The sequence below is a fragment of the Miniopterus schreibersii genome (genome assembly GCF_964146895.1).
Source record: "Miniopterus schreibersii genome assembly, chromosome: 1".
NCBI classification, from domain to species: Eukaryota; Metazoa; Chordata; class Mammalia; order Chiroptera; family Miniopteridae; genus Miniopterus; species Miniopterus schreibersii.
In genome coordinates this window covers 151297135-151314937 of record NC_138101.1, presented here as the reverse complement: position 1 = coordinate 151314937, position 17803 = coordinate 151297135, and the positions used below count along the sequence as shown (strand labels likewise).

General features: G+C 40.3%; 1 protein-coding gene across 1 annotated transcript in view; it reads right to left on the bottom strand.

Moving 5' to 3' along the window:
* The window catches only part of TMOD3 (tropomodulin 3), a 65945-nt gene extending 48399 nt beyond the window's left edge, over positions 1-17546 (bottom strand). The window contains exon 1 of the mRNA XM_081119449.1: positions 17355-17546. The gene's annotated coding sequence lies outside the window, so the exon portion shown is untranslated. The remainder of the gene's footprint in view (positions 1-17354) is intronic.
* Positions 17547-17803: the final 257 nt, after the last annotated feature.

The following is a 17803-nucleotide window of genomic DNA, read 5'->3' as shown; positions in this document are numbered from 1 at the left end:
ACTTTGTGGCTCCCATGTGAGTACCCCACTTCCTTTTCTGACTCAAGGCAGCCAAAACAGCTCCTAGTCCTAGCCCACTCCTCTCTTTATTCTTTTTGGTGGAGTTGCAGCATCAGAAATACAGGGCAAGGTCAGAGGGGAACCCAGTCTGTGCATACCTAAGACCAATGCCGCAAGAGCCACACCCTTAACCTACAGTTTCTCAGTACCAAATGTTTTTCAGTCTCCTTCTCCTTTTCTTCTTCTTCTTTTGGGGGGGGCGGGGTATGTGTGGGTGTGTGGGTTATTTAATAGACTGGGTAGATTAACAAATGTTGAAGCATTTCTAAAAGTTGTTACAAACAACAAAATCTTAAAATAGAAATGACATCATTTGAATGAGTTTCTCAGGGTAATGAGGTTACAGAATTCTTTCTCTCTGCTGGTTAACCTAAAAGAGCCTTCTACCAGTCATACTGTGGACAAAACCAAATACAACATGAGGTGGCTTGCAAGAGAAGCTTATCAGTGCTTAGCCATCAATCAAAATGCTGAATCAATTCCAAGTATATAACAGAGAGGCTAATCTGAGGGTATTCTTTCTCTTTTTCTCCCAAAGGGAAGTATCGCTATGACTCATTCTTCCTCTTGCAAGAATTTTCTTAATCCACTAAGTTAGTAAGCATTGGACTATATACAAAATCCTAAAATAAACTAGGCTAGGTCTAAAAGAAACCATGCTAAGAGCAAGTTGAAGTTTTTGCAGTGAACCCAAGGTAAAACGCTAACATCTTTCCTCAGTTTCATCCCTTGTCAATTTCCTAGCCTTCAGGCCAGATTTTTCCCCTTAATTCTGAAAAATTCCTTTTTCAACCTTACCAATTTCCCTACCTTCAAATCAATATATATATTTTCATACTTTTATTAAGTGCCCCTTTCATTTAATGTTCTGTTCTGGGGGAGGGGAGGCACTGGAATGGAGAGGTAGGGTAGGGACATGGGGAGAGGAAAGGAACCATGGGAATGAGAGGAAAAGAATTTGAGAAAATTGTATAAAACAGATTCCTTTTTAAAATTTTTGTTTTGTTTTTACTGATTGATTTTGAGAGAGGGGAGAGGAAAGGGGAGAGGAGAGAAAGGGGAAAGGGGAGGGGAAGGGAGGGGAAGGGAGGGGAGGGGAGGGGAAGGGAGGGGAGGGGAGGAGAGGGGAGGGGAGGGGAGATTTGTTGCTCCACCTATTTATGCATTCATTGGTTGATTCTTGTATGTGCCCTGACTGGGGATCCAACCCAAAACCTTGGCGTATGGGGAAGATGATCCAACCAACTGAGCTACATTGCCGGGGCTGCACAGAACAGATTCTTGTTCTAGGGCCCCTACTTTATAAATGTTTCTCAAACTGTAATTTAAGAGATCACAAGATCACCCTAGCTGATTTGGCTTAGTGGTTAGAGCATCTGCTTGAGGACTGAAGGGTCTTGGGTTCGATTCCAGCCAAGGGCACGTACCTGGGTTGCAAGCTCAATTCCTGGGCCCAGTCAGGGCACGCGTGCAGGAGGCAACCAATGATGTGTCTCTCTCACATCGGTGTTCCTCTCTCCCTCCTCTCTCCCTTCCACTCTCTCTGTAAAGCAATGGAAAAAATATTCTCAGGTGAGGATTAAAAAATAAATAAATAATGAAAAATAAAACAAAAATAAAATATTAAAAAAAGAGACCACAAGATCAAAGATATGGCACAAACAAGGCACAGAGGCTGTAATATTCAATTATAGGTTTAATGTTAAATGTAAGAGCTTAATGCTTTTCTATTTTCTTTTGAAACACTTTCTCTCTCTCAATTTACAAAAATGGTGACCAGAAAAGCTGGGCATATAGTGAAAACAAATCTAATTCCCTTCTCCTGCCACCTTACATTAGAGTCCAGCCTGAGTGGTGCATTGAAAAGAATCCATCACTGGGGTGTCTCTTCTCCTTCTCTACTTTCTTTTTACACCCACAGGTATGCAGAATCCTATCCTCTAGCAATTCTATGTATCAACATTTGTACCACAATAAAGATTAATAAGTACATGATTATTCAACTGAAAATGTGTTTATGTAGAAAAATATACCTCCAAATGAGGAAACTATCCCTGAAGAAATCAACTATTCTGAACAAAATGTGCCTAGAATGATGAGGTACATGATTGAAGTTAGCCATGCTTGCAGATCTGATTATTAACAGTGAATAAGCCATCAAATAATTTTGGATGAAAGTTAGTATCACCATTCTAGAGATTTTAAAAAGGTAAGGTTTTGGTAAAACAGGGAAGAAAGTGCTCTAAGGGATTATAAGAACTAATTTAACCACCAAAATAAGCCCACAAGATGTGGAAAATGTCAGAGGACGGTTTTAATATGAAGATTTACCAAATCAATGATCACAAAATAAATAGTAATATACACACAATATATAGTTACTATTGTTACTTGTGTGTGTGTGTGTATTATTTTTGTAATTGCATAATCTTGGCCAAAATGTCAAATAGTACTGTAGATAACTGTTGAAAATAAAGTCCTTCCTTAAAGTGTCTCCCTATCCTGTGTCATTCTACTAGTGTTTTAATTCTTCCATGCCATTTCTTATCAACCAAAAATCTCTCTTTAGTAAAATTCATTGTTTCTAATAAATTCAACCTTTTCCCTTTTGGGGGGAGGATGGGTCTGGTTGGATTCTAATAGAAATAAGATAGTAACAACTTTTAAATATTTAAGGGGGAAACCTAGTTTTAAAAATAAATGAAAAGTTCTAAATTTTAGCTAGATGTAACTCAATCCCCCTTCCTTTGGCTAGAATAAGGAGAATCCTCTCTATCTTTAGACTGCCTGATAGAACACTTCTGAGTCTTTCCCAAACAAACTGACAAAGGTAAGTATCTAACAGAATTCAATTCTCACTCAAAAGGAAAAACAAACAAAGCCAGAAGGAATACCAGAATTCTCTGGGATAAAAAAGCCCAGCACTTAGCTCCTAGCACTGATCTGGGGGGTCAGTAGATCTATGGCCTTAAGGGCTCTGTGACTTTAAGCAAGTCACTTACTTCTCAGCTTCATGGGCTATATGAGGAACAGTCAAAATAAAGCAAGTCCACAAAAGACACTGTAAATCACACAGCCTTTTCCCCAATGAGTGCAGAGTCCGCCTCAGTCCTCGGGCAGCTACTACCTAACAGATGAAAGAGACTGGCAAAGGTATGAAGCCTATTAATTTTAGCCCTGGGCTCAATGGACTCAGGTCTCTTCTATCTCTAATAGTCTATGATCTTAAGGAAATGTTATTTAACCCAACCTTGAGGGGAAAAATTAACTTACCCTCATCACTGCCAGGATGAACAATGTTTGAGCAGAAAGGAAAAACATGAAAGCTGAATCATGCTAGTAAAGCACAAACACTTTGGGGGGGGGGGGGGGAGACAGGGGCTTCCTATCTCCCCTAGATCTTTAGTTCAGCCAGATGTTTCCTACATAAATGATTTGTTCTCCCTGTTCATTTTGGTGGGTGGCCTTTCTTCCCTCCCCCACCAACTAGGACCCTTCTTGGTCTGCCCCCATCCTCCATCTCCTGGGAACAGCTGGGGTGAGATCAGTGGGTCTTCCCTACTCTTCCCCTTTCTGTTGGTTATGCTTCAGCTGGCTGTATTGCTTTTTAATATTGCACCGAAGGTTTTTTAAATAAAGTTAAAAAAAAAAGAGAAAAGCACAAAAACAATAAAGTGATTCAGGAAAGTGACCTGAAAAACCAGAAAGACAGATTAAACAAAAAAAGTAAACAATGAAGTCAAACATGGGCCTATGCTGGTAAGTACTAAAGAAAAAAAAAGGTTAGAGTGGAACGATTGTATTAATAAATGCTTTCCTGAAAAGTTACTAAATAGAGCAAATTTCTACAGATCATTTCTTATTTTCCCACAATAAAATTAGAAATGTTTTTATGAAGACATGAATTCTCAATACATCATAAATCATAAGAATAAACGCAAAAAAGTTTATTAGTACAGTAAAAATACTAAAGTAGGATATTTATTTCTGCCTTGTTCTTTATTTTATTTTAAAAATAAATTTTAAAACATCTAATTATTGTCTTTATTTTAATTAAATTTGAAAACCAAGACACTCAAGAGTAGGACAGTACTGGGAGACATTAGGAAAAAAACTTCAGAATAAGAAAAACAGATTTGGATTTAGAAAGAGGTCTTTGGGAAACAGGCTTCATTTAGGCTTTAGTTTCAGACAGTGATATTCTAAGGAATTTTAGAGGGGCCATCCAACCCCATTATTGACCCACATCCATTCCTCAAATCTGACCCACTTTTCACTAGTATAACAAAAAATGTAATGGTAAAGAAATTACCCCTAAGGTCCTTCCAAATCTAAATGGCTATGATCATTCAACTTTTAAAAAGTACCTTGGGAATAAGTCTGAAAGTGAGATAGGCTAGTAAGCCAGGACAAGTGGAACAGCGAAACAGATAAAGAGCAGTTTGCAGCCATCTAGTAAATCCTATTTTCTGTAAACCAACGACACTTAAAGTGTACAATGGTAGCTCGGTTTTCAAATGTAACCCATTCTGGAAGACAGTTCAAGTTCTGAAACATTTGAAAACCGAGGGATGAACAGCCGAAAGCTAGGCCTCAGGACCTTGCACTCAGCGGAAGCCATGTGGCATGTTAGATTTTCGAGGCGTGTTCGAAAACCGAAGCATCTACTTCGGTTTTACGGAGTTTGTAAACCGAAATGTTAGTCAATGGAGACGTCCGAAAACCGAGGAGCCACTGTAAATGGTTTGCACTTCTCCTCCCCAACCAGAGGGTAAAGTGGCTTGAATCACCCTACTCAAGGTGATAGCAGAAATCCAATCAGTGCCATTTGCCAACCACACCCAAGCACAGATGAAGTTAAGGGAATCTCATTTTGGCACTGCAGCATAAAAATGATGAATATTTGATTAAGATCCTCCCCTAAACTCCCAGCCTTTAAAACCCTAAAAATGAAGGTCCCAGCATGCCCAAACCTTTCTCTTCCCCCTTCCTTCCCCCACAGGCTTGCATCTCCTAAATTCTAGGGACCTCACGAGGCTCGCAATCAGGGAAGCTATGGGCAGCGGCAGTTTGTCCTGGGCAAACCCCCTGAATCCATCCCAAGGCCCCCTTTTCTCTGACTTCTTAGTAAGCCAGAGCAGCCCAGCCCAGGCTCATTTTCCCACCCAATCTCTTCTGTTACCCTAGGCCCTTCCTTGTTTCAGTGTTCCCAGCTCTAATAAACATCCTCTAAAATTCACCTGGACTCCTGTGAAATTTTTTCTGTATCAAGTCAAGAACCCACACACTACCAGCTGGCCCTAGGCAGACCCACTAGAGCCGACTTTCCAGTACAAAAAGGATCCACAAGAAACAGAGACAAACTGGAGAGCTGAAGATACAAGGACAGTGTTCACTCATGTTTACTACATATCCAGTGGTCCCTTTTGAGTTTTGTATCATGTGCATTTATTTTATTTTTATTTAAAGAACTCAATCGTTTGCTGCATTTTGATGTTGGGAATGCAAAAACAGTAACAAATATTGTCTCTGACTTTTGAATTATGCATGCTACACCCAAGTAATAGCAAAGTGCTTTGGTGGAAAAGCAAAACAAAAAGCATTAGCCATCAGAGTCCTATTAAAAGAATTTCAGAACATTAATTTTTTCAAAAAGACTAACAATCTATGAGACAAATAGCAAAAATCACTTAAAATGATATATATTTATATATTCTCCCAAGTTCCACAACTTGGGACCAAAGTCCTTATACAATTGAAACTCTGGCCTTCTTTGCATTCTAATGTTTTTAAATATTGGATCCTTGTACCTGAGTTGATTGTATTGGTTTTTTTACTGGTTGTGGGAAGATAGAGAAATAAAAAAATTAATCCAACCCTTCCTCACCCTCAAAAGAAAGTCTGAAACTGAGATTGGAGCCAGTTTTGGGGTGTTTTTTCCTTTTCCCTAAGAAAACAGAGAAATAACTAATTTTTCTGATGTTCTGAGCAGGCCTTCAAAGCCTCCTGTCCCTGAATCCCACCCCTTCCCTGCAACGGTTCAAGTACCTAGTTAAATTTCTGAAGCCTCATAAAGAGAGGAAGTAAAAACAATGCTTTACTAAGCTCTCCCCCAGGGACAAACTCATTGCCTGACTCTAAGCTCTTGTTTTCCTGCTCTAAAGATCTTGATCATAGTCACCTGACTATGCTTCCTGAAACAGCCCTTTTACATTTCATTCCTTTGTTTAGAAATTTTTAAGTGTTTTTGACAGTTTCTCAGGTGATCCTGATAAAACTCCACCTTCCTACTTTCAATTATAATTACTAGGAATCCTCTGCTCGAATGAGCTTGTTTTCCTCATAGTCTCACAAACATCCTAAATTCAGCTTCACATTGGCCTCATTTTCCCCCCACAATGGTGTGCACTTCTCTTCAATAATCCTCCCTACCCCACTCCCAAATTTCACCTCTCTTTCCTATCCAAACTCTCCACCCCTCAAAGACTAGTTCAAATCCATTTTCTCCAAAGCTCCACCAACCCTAATTAATTACTTTCTTTTCTACTCTGAAGGTTAACAATGCTCAAGGTGAACCATACCATTTTGCTCCAATACTTGATTCAGGTGTCTGGTGCCCCAACTGGTATGACTGCATGCTCCTCAATGGACCAGGCCTCATTCCCACAATGAAGGCATTTTATACACACCTTCAGAGATGCAGCACACTTGTGATTTTAGGGATACCACTGGTTTCACTCTAAACAATCTCAGGGACCTGGGGACATACCAAGTTTTGCTATGGCAATTAAATTCATTTTCAGACTAACATGGAGAAGCAGTTATGTTTGAAGAGGCACCTGTCTACAATTTGCATAATATGTCTTGATGTCTCATATGGGAGGTGGGGAATATAGAACCAAAGACATCTGGTATGCACTGGAGTTAAGATGTGATTCTCATCAGGTGGAGAATACCTAAGGGGAGAGAATGAGTTCTCTCAGACAATCGGGCAGAGGGGAGCCATTCTTCAAGAAAATGGCACTGCCCCACCACCTTGACCAACTATAGAAAACCTCATAATGAGGTGCTATTACATCCAGAATGAATAACTGAAGCAATAACCAAGAGATAGGGAACTTGTAAGTAACCATGTGGCAGCCAGAGCAACATACACATAACCCACCATAAGTGATCTTGGGCACAAAAGGAAAAGGGCAAGATGACTATCCCCTTACAGGCCAAAGAGAACACTGAAGTTTTTGATAGGAAAAGTTATTTGGTATTACTGAATTGTATACTTAAAATGGATAGATTTTATGATAAGTAAATTGTACCTTGACAAAATAAATTGTTTAAAAAAACAAACAAAACTGGTGCCCCGCCAGTGTGGCTCAGTGGTTGAGCTTTGACCCATGAACCAAGAGGTCACCAGCTCAACTCCCGGTCAGGGCACATACCACAGTTGTGGGTTTGATCTCCAGTAGGGGGTATGCAGTAGGCAGCCAATGGATGTTGAAGTTTCTCTCTCTCTACTCCTCTCCCTCTCTAAAATCAATAAAAACATATTTAAAAACAAACAAAAACCTGGTGAGTCCTAGCCGGTTTGGCTCAGTGGTTAGAGCGTGGACCTGCAGACTGAAGGGTCGTGGGTTTGATTCCAGCCAAGGGCATATACCTCGGCTGTAGGCTCGATCCCTGGCCCCCAGTGGTGCACATGCAGGAGGCAACTAGTCGATGTGTCTCTCACATTGATGTTTCTCTCTCTCTCTCTTTCTCTCTTTCTCTCTCTCCCTTCCACTCTCTCTGAAAAGCAATGGGAAAAATACCGTTGGGTGAGGATCAAAAAACAAAACAAAACAAAAAACCCTGGTGATTTGAGCTACTTTTCCATCCTTGACTATTCGTGACTGTTTAGCAACATTCGGACATGGAAACGTGTATACTCATGACCAGTAAGCAAGGTGTTTAAGAAAGGAGCGTTCACTATAAATGATAATGAAAACTACCAAATACGTATACACATAAATAAAATCCAAACTATATAAAACTACTGAAATATGAGAACCATACAGCTCATGGAGATAGTTTCTGGAGAAAAAAGAAATGGAAGCATTGGAGGTGGAAAGAAAAACAATATTTAAGATGTGATAGTTGAAAAAGAAGAACTAATGAAAGAAGGGAAGTCTGAGAAATCATTGCTATTGGCCAAGAGCTCGGTTTACTACCCCCAAGGTCATAAGATCTGCTTTGGCACAGGTTCTTTTAAAAAAGGCTAAAGGACATTTTTCCTTTAATAGCAAACAAGGGAAATCAGGAGACCCACACTGAAGTAAAAAGCAACTTAATTTAATGCAGAGAAGGAGAGGAGGTTACTGAGAGTATAGTATATGGACCAAAAGAGGAGCTCAGGATAGTAGTTCTAAAATTAACAGTTATGACACCAACTGTAAACTATTAGTTTTACATGACAGAATAAAACTGTCTATATCTTACTTACATTTAGAAACATTTTTTTTCATTTACTTGAGTTTCTCAGATTAACAAATATGCTATATTCCAATACAATGAAGAGAAAAAGAAAGGAATCCATTTTTATTTGTATACCGGTTACATACCAGGTGCTCTATCGTATATAACTCTGCAAAATATAACTATCCCTATTTTATAAATAAAGAAACTGAGGTGCAGAGGGGATAAAGAGCTGAGGGCATATAAATTCTCAATAGTGGATGTGAATCTGAACCTGAAATCCATGCTTTTTATACTTTATTACACTGCCCCTATAAAGTACTTTATGCCATGTTAATACTTTTATGTTACTATACATTAACAGAAGCAAATTACTGAAGTGACAGTAATTCACAAGAAACAACAGCTGGGGGCAAAAGAGAAGGAAAAACTATATAGTAACTAAAAAACAAAAAGTGTGAGATAATTTAATGCAATTACCAATAACCTATAAACTGCAACAACCTCAGAAGGCAATTCAACAGCAGAGAATAATACCCAATGAAGTCTAAATTCTATAGCCTCCAAATCAGATTAGTTAAATTAAGTTTGGAGGGCTCCATTTAAAAAGCCGAGGAAAGCCCAATCAGCATGGCTCAGTGGTTGAGTGTAGACCTATGAACCAGGAGGTCACGGTTCGATTCTGGTCAGGGCACATGCCCAGTAGGGGGTATGCAGGAGGCAGCCAATCAATGATTCTCATTATTGATGTTTCTCTCTCTCTCTCCCTCTCCCTTCCTCTCTCTGAAACCAATAAAAATGTATTAAAAAAACAGAACAAACAAACAAAACCAGGAAAAACGTTATGCTACATTTTAAAAAACCTTTTTAAAATGATTTCAATTTTTTACTGGCCTTGTGATCTTGGGTAAGATGATGTACTATTTTTTATCCCTCTGTTTTTTTACCTGTAAAATGAGAATAATACTAGTACCTATTTCATGGAGCTAACATATTAATATATTAACTTATTAAATGAATTAATACATATAAATCCCTTAGAACAGTTCTTGACACAAAGCAATTGTTCAATAAGATTGGCTAATAAAATCATTCTTAATTATCTTCAAACTTCATTTTTAAGGAATACTACCTTAGTTCATGCTAGGTAAATGTGATTATTACCATACTGTGATCCATATAATAGACAATTAATTGCAGAGATTGGGCGAGAGAAATAGGACTAAAAATAAGAATACAAAAGAGAGATGACTGTACACAAAACAGAAGAGAGGGTTAAATCATTTTGTTCATGCCTCCATTAACATTTATCTCACAATATTATAATCATCTCTATAAGCTGTGAGAACTTTGAGGGTAGCCACTTATTTTTATATTGTCAGCCCAACATAGTGCCTGCAACATAGTAGATACTAAATAAATGTATAATAAAGTAACAAAGGGGGGGGGAGGATTAGTAAGGTCTGAGATCAATGTTGGGAGTACCTGGTTTTACCATATCTTAAACTGGAATGGGGGCAAAGTCAATAAAGACCTATTATCACTCTTTGTTTAATTGTTTATCAATATTCTACACCTCTAGAAAATATGTTTAAAATATTTAATTTGCTCTAAAATTATAACTCTTCCAAATTATGGTAACAAATTTTAGTAATTTATTTTAAATATTAAAAATATTGCTGCCTGGGCTGGGGTATCATCCCATACACCAAGGAGTTGTGGGTTCAATCTCTGGTTGGGTGTGTTTGGGAGGCAGCCAACCGATGCTTCTCTCTCTCTCTCTCTCCCTCTCTCTCTCTCAAAACTAATGCAGGGCATGTCCTCAGGTAAGGATTAAAAAATACACACACACACACACACACACACACACACACACACACATATTCCTCTGATTAGCCTGTTATGCCCCAAAGTTAATCCTAATGGTCAAATGGTCAGAGAGTCATAGCAATAAACAGATACTAAATAAGACACACTCCTACTTTTTAGCTATTAATCTGCTAGACGCAGTACAGATACAAAAAAGATACCTGACCTCTGGTACCAAAATTAGCATGTTTGGAGATGACCAACCCTAAATCACCTTGTCTGGGGCACCCTTACCGAAGGCCCTGTGAAGTATACAGCCTAAGCAACCACATAATAATGCCCTGTCCCTCACAGATGTTTGGTACAGGGATTACCCCCAACCCAAGCAGGACAGCTAAAATTAAATTCTCCAGGAATCTAGAAAGCTGGGAAAGAAAACCTCAGTTGAGAGATCATGTATCATCCAGTCTGGAGGCAACATCACACTAAGCCAAAGTCACAGTTAAGCTGAAGCTAAGGTGGAAAGCAGAAGCCATGAGAGCCAGTCTGTAAAGGAGAGAATGGAGCAGGACTAGGGTAGCGGAGGCAGGCACTTCCCTCAGATGCAAGATTGGAGAGGGCAACAAAAACTCAGTAATTAAGATAATCAAAGTAATGTTCTAGAAGGGGGCTGAAAGGCACAGAAAGAAGCTGAAGAGAGTCCATGCAGGACAAAGACAGAGGAAGGAGGACAGGGACTTTCCCAGTGCCTGCTCTGGGTTCCAGCTGTGGCTCATTTCAGGGAGCTTCGTTGCCTTACAGCAACAACCACTACAACTGCCAGGCCTGACACCATCCCTTCTAGCAGGCTAGCTTAAGTGGGTTTGTGTTCCCTGAGACCTAAGAACCTTGACTAACTCTATTTGGGAAAACGATACAGGCACATAAAGCTTAAAAAAAAAATAAAAAATCAAGGCAATATATAATTAACTGACAAAAAAATTGTACGGAAATTAGTGCTACAGAAGTTCAGAGATCACTGTGGGTGGTCAGGAAGGATAAATTTAGCTAGACAGAGGTGGGGAGAAGTATATACTAAGCAAACAGATCAAAAGAACATGGGAAGGGAGCCAGGGAAACGAGAGGAAGAAAAGTAAAGGGGAAGGAGTGATTCTCACACACCAGGTATTACAGCCAAGAAGTAAATACAGCTCCATGCTTTTCTGCGTCCAGCCCTCAGATCACACTGTTCATTACACCTGATATACAGTACTCCTTCCGAACCCTTTTTCTCATGTTTAAAGCCTTTCACATCTTTCAGAGACCAGTTGAAACAACATCTTTTTGAAGAGGTATCCTACTGCCCTAGCCAGTTTTACCCAATGGTTAGTGTCGGCCCGGGTTTGATTTTGGCCAAGGGCACATACCTCGAGTGCAGACTCGATCCCAGGCCCCAGTTGGGGCAGGAGGAAACCAGTCGATGCTCTCACATCGATATTTCTCTCTCTCTCCCATTCCCTCCCTCCCACTCTCTCTGAAAAGCAATGGAAAAAATATCCTCCCGTGAGAATTAAAAAAAAAAAAAAGAGGTGTCCTACTTAAAAGAAGGTAAAGAAAGGAAGAAAAGAAGATATGGCAGGAGGGAAGGCTAAGGGGCTGAGTGCAGCAACAAATGCTACTCTCTGGTGGAGAGCAAACTATACCCAGGAGTTGACTTGGGATGTCCTCCTCTGTCTTAGGAGAGGAGGATGTGACATGATTTGACAAGGAGGAGTAATAATGTGGGCTCAAGAAACTAGAGGCAGGTGTAGAGGGTGTACTGATAACTAATAGAAGGGCCCAGCTGCACCAAAGGCCATGCAGAGGTGAAAATGTGCAAATCTGTTGTGGTCCATTTCTGTGCATAGTTCTATAATTTTCTCCAAGAAATAGTAAATCTTAGGGACAAACAGCACAAAAATTGAGGGGGGTGCTAGGGGGCCTTGACTTTCAAATAATCACATACTTATTGATAATTCCCAGTCAAATCAAGCTTTCTTACCCACCTCCTCACCCCCATCCCACCTCCCATCCTCTTGCCATAGCACCCCAGTGGTCATATTAAAGCGAGAAAAAAGAAAAAAAGAGCAGTTATTTAATAATACCAACTTGAATCCACCACGAACAAAAATAAATCTTGGTGTTGTATCAAATCTTGCCATGTTTACTCCAAGCAACTGAATAGATGTCAGATTTATAATGTAAACATTTAAAGGGCCTCCTTCCTTTTCACTGATATGAATATATCGAGTAAATATTCTTTCACAATTCCTCATTAAACTGATAACCCCACACCCAGGGAACCAAAATATTTTGTTGGTTATAATTTCCATATGCAAATCCCTTACTCTATAATTATGATTAATAATATCCTGCTCAAAGGGTTTGCTCTATGCAACAGGCTAAGGAACTACCTACAAGTCTCTATATATATTAAATATATACCTACTAGACAACTACTACTTGATTAAAAAACTTAACTAAAAGCTCTAGGAATTGCCTTAAACACCAGAATATACTTTAAGTAAATTTCACTTGCCATCATGCTCTCAATTACTCTTGTCCACCTAGCCCTCATTTTCTCCCACACACTTCAGGGATTGTGTTCACTTGTATGTACTTGTAGTGATATCAGTGCTTAGATATACCCAGATATGAAACTGTTTACTTGTAAAGGGTTATCTCTGCATCAGTTACCTTAGTTTGTAAGTTTGTCTTGCTGTGTTTGTGTTCCCTCTTTTGTGAGTGTGTGTAGGTGTTTGAGTGTATGTACCGGAGGGAGTGTATATCTTTACAGATAAAAAAGTGCACACATCTGTGAAGGAACCTTGCCTGTATTTCAGTGATCCTCAAAATGAACTGTTAAGTGTATAAGGGCAAAAGAAGACAGTCACAAAAGACTATATATTGTATGATTTCATTTATATGAAATGTCCAGAATAGGCAAATTAAAACCATAATGAGGTACTATTTTATATCTTCTAGTGTGGCTAAAATAAAAAAAGGCTGACAACACTAAAAATTGGTGACATTAAAAATGTGGAGCCAAAAAGAGCCGTGGCTGGGTGACTCAATTGATTGGAGCGTTGTCCCATACACCAAAAGGTTGCAGGTTCAATTCCCAGTCAGGGCACATACCTAGGTTGTGGGTTTGATCCCTGGTCAGGCAGGTACAGTTGGCAACCGATCAATGTTTCTCTCTCACATCGATGTTTCTCTCTCTCTCTCCTCTCTCTGAAATCAATGGAAACATATCCTCGGGTGAGAATTAAAAAAAAAAAAAAATGTGGAGCAACTGGAACTCATATATAAACCACTTTGGCAGTTTTTTAATAATACATCTACCCTATGACTCAGTAATTCCACTTTAGGTATTTATTAAGAGAAATGAAAATACATATGCATAAGAGACTTGTAAGAGAATGTTTATAACAACCTTATTCATAATAGCTCAACTTAAAAATAAGGCAAATATCTCTCACAAGGAAAACAGATAAACAAACCAGAGTATATTCATACCACAGAATATTATTCGGTGATAAAAAACAAACTAACCACTGATACATAACACAGATAAATCTCAAAAACATTGTTACATGAAAGAAGTCAGACACAAAAAAGCACATACTACTGTATGATTCCATTTATGTGAAGTCTATGACTAGGCAAAACAAATCTATGGTGTCAGAAATATGGAGTCAAAGTGGTTGCCTTTAGAGGAGGTAGGTGAGGGAAATGGCTGGAAAGGGACATGAGGGAAATTTCCATGGTGATAAAATGTTTTCTAGCTTGTTTGGGTAGAAGTTACATTGTATGAAATTATGAGAACTCCTTGAATTACACACTCAAGATACTGTATGTGCATTTTTACTGAATGTTAATTATACCTCATAAAACATACAAAGTAGGACTCTACTTCAAGGCATAGGTTAATGATTTTGTTTCAAATGAAATCTACATTACTACACATACATTTTCAATTTTTTGCCACTTTGAATTATTCACCTCTATGCCTTCATTATTATAAATAACCTAATGGATTACAGACACATATGGGTAGACAGATACTGATTCTTCAGGATTTCAATATGTGTACCCAATAGACTGTCACAGGTCCAGTAGAGTAGAATTTTCTGTTTTTCTATACCATTTTCCTCTCAATACGATTTTATAGTTGTGATTTTAGAGGCTTGAGATAAAACTGAATGAGAATAAGGCATGTAAATCAAATGTCAGTTAGAAAGGGAGATGACCTAAAGACAATAGTGCTCTAGCCACTCTAACAGCCTAGAGGATAATGCCATCCTCAATTATTTTACTTAAGAGAAAGTCCATAATTTTTAAGTTAAGGGGGACTGAAAGCATGAAAAAAGTCTGCCAGCTAATTTGATCTTTGAAAGTTGATAATTCAGCCTAAATAACAAGAGCAGCGTACATTAGACTGACACCTGAAAACTTACTGAGCCCTTTCCTCCTGTTTTACTGGGTCCTCCACTGTCTTCCTTCCTCTTCATCTTTCCCCTCTCTCCCTCTGTTGGTCTCTATCTAGGTATATTTTTTATCCCCACCACCTCTCACCCTCCCTATGATACTGCTCATATCTAATAGATTTTCATATATCCAGCTCACCTCAGGTTCCAAGTAAATAAATTTACAAAACTGTATTCTATTGTAGATACGGCATATACACTCAAACACTATACAGAGTATAGCCTGGGAAGACAGAGATGACCAGTGAGTGGAAAAAAGATGACTTCATTTGTTTCCCATCCCCACAACTGTAAAAGCTCTCTCCCTCTGAACTCCTACCGCATGTTTTTATTCCCCACAGATGGCTCTCTCAGCGCGATGAACTAAAAACAAGTACATATGCCTAATCTCAAAGAGAGTAAGTTCCCAGACAAAAACCATGTCTTACTGTCTGTATTCCCCAGGAGCCTACAACAGTACCTTGTACAGGAAAGGACAAAACACATGCTGAAGCAGTGAATTACTGGATTAATGTGAATGAAGACAGCTGAGGGTGGAAGACGATAAGAGAGGAGGAAATACTGTGAGGATTCAGCACAGAAAGAGGAGAAGGAGAGAGAAGAAAAAGCTTGTAAAAGCAATTATTTTTGTTAGAGTGAATAGGATTTTTTTTTTTTTAACTTGAGAACTGGAAAAAACCATTACTGTGCATCTAATAAGACAGCTATCAGCGCCTATCCTTGTACTGTCATTATGAACATGAACATCTTTAGCATCTTCCAACCCCTGACATTCAGTGTGGTTGGTCTCTGATAGTAACTACAATCAAACCTACAAGATCCTGGGTGATTTATGCATGTTCAAGTTTGAGAAGCACCACCCTATGCCATTCAAGTTCTTTACGTTGTACAGAACCTGTGTCTTATTTCAATGGGCCAGTAGCTGAGACCTGAAAAATCTCTGATTAGAGTGAAACTGATCTTTTTCATGGGGTTTTACCCGTACGTATTTAACTTCAGGTGAAGTTAATTAGTACAGAGTAATCTGGCCTAAAGGGTTTATAACAAAATTTTGGAATTAGTCATAAAAATATGATTAAAGGAAACTGAGCAGGTCAGTAACAGCCTCCAGAACTCATTTTTGTTCCTTCATGCCTAGCACAGGGTTTGGCATGACACATGTGGCCAATGTTTCCTGAATGAATAAAATAAATGAATTTTTAAAAAGCAGAGATTTTAGGGCTGGAATAATCTTAGGGTCCTCAGGTCCAACAACCTCATTTTAAAGATGAGCAAGCGAGAAATCCTGGGAGGTTGAAAAGTAAGCAAACTGAAAGAGTCAGAATACATTGGACCTGACATTTTAATTCCCTCTTTGTTCCTTTCGTAGGAATGTGTTAGAAAGGGGAGTCTAAGTATTATAATAAAAAACGACCGAGGGCTCTTAAAGAAGTGACAGGGTAAAAAGGTGCCTACGACAAGGAAGAAAAGACTAGCACAAGTGAATGAGGCTGGACAAGGCTATTTTTCTGAGGTTGGTTTTTTTCTTTTTTTGACAGGCCAATTAATTAATCCATTTAATATGCGGAAAAAATAATTCTCAGAAAAAGAAACACGAGCTGCATGAAAATGTTACAAACCAAGGGAGAGCTCATATAACTAATTTAAGTCTCCACAGGCTTATTTCCTGTTCAAGAATGACCTCCTGCGATAAGTTTTACTGCAGTGTTCATTACCAGACGGCTTTTGGTTTTTAAGAGAAGCCAAGGGCAAGTCGGAAACGCGATTCTTAACTAAATATAAAACAAAAAGGGAAAAACCTGCGGCTGTTTCTCATTTTTTTTTAATAATCAGAATGCAGGCTTGCAGGGGAAACATACCAACCTCTGTAGGCAAAAAAAACATAACGACCCAGTCACGTTCTCAAAAGAAACCAACACACAAACTTCACAGCCGGGTCCAGCTGTGCCGCACGGGAGCCAGGGGTTTATTCTAAGACAGAGCAGACAGATCCAAACGGCGAGTGCAAGACGAGCCAGATTTCAATTAAAAAAAAAAAAAAAAAAAAGGGTGTGCCCTAAGGTTTTTTTTTCTCCCTTCTTCTTCTTTCCCACTTGCAACAAGCAGAAGCCTTTGAAGGAGTATTGGTGAGAAAACCCGTTTAAGATGACCGTCCCCCAAACTACGCCCGGGTGGGGTGCGAGAGGGGGGCAGGCACCGCGGGCTGCGCGGCCCGGGCTGCGGCGGGAGGGGCGGGAGGGGGCCGGTCCCGAACCCGGAGGCCGGGCCCCCAAGTGATTCATCGGCTCAAGGTTCGCGCGCCTCCGGCGCAGGCGGCGCCCGGCGCGCCCCACGGCCCCCACCCGGGCCGAGTCGCTCCAAGCAGCCCTCAGCGTCCCCCGGCTCCCCGACAAGGACCGGCAGGGACGGAGCCCCGGGCCGGCGGCTGGAAGGCAGCAACCTCTCGCTCTTCAGCCACCATGGCCGGGGCGCCTCCCCGCCCGCGCCGGCAGACGGACTTCCTGGAAAGCACCGGGTTGGACTTACCTGACTGACGCCTGCTGGGGCCACCGACTCCTTCCCTGCCGCGCGAGGACTGCCTGCAGCTCCGCGTCCAGCGCCCGCCGGTCTGCCTACGTCTGCCTCCCAGGGAGTTGCCGGATCCGCCCGCCAGTAGCACCCCCTGCTCCACCGCGCTGTCTGTGGGGCTGGTTCCCCCTCCGTCACTCCCGCGCCTGCGCACTCCCAGGTCGCAGGGCATCCTGGGAGTTGTAGTTTGAGCGAAGAGGAAGAAACTCGGCGTAGAGCTCGGGCTTTGCAATCTGCGAGACATTGGAAGCAGATATGGATAACCAGGCCTAACCCCAGCCTGGGACAACGCTCTCTACTCGTGGAAATATTTAGCCTCAACGCTCTGGGAGCTATGAGCAGCAGCTAGAGGCTCTTTGGTAGAGATTTTCTCTTAACTTTGGCTTTTACTAAAGAGGCATGCAAGG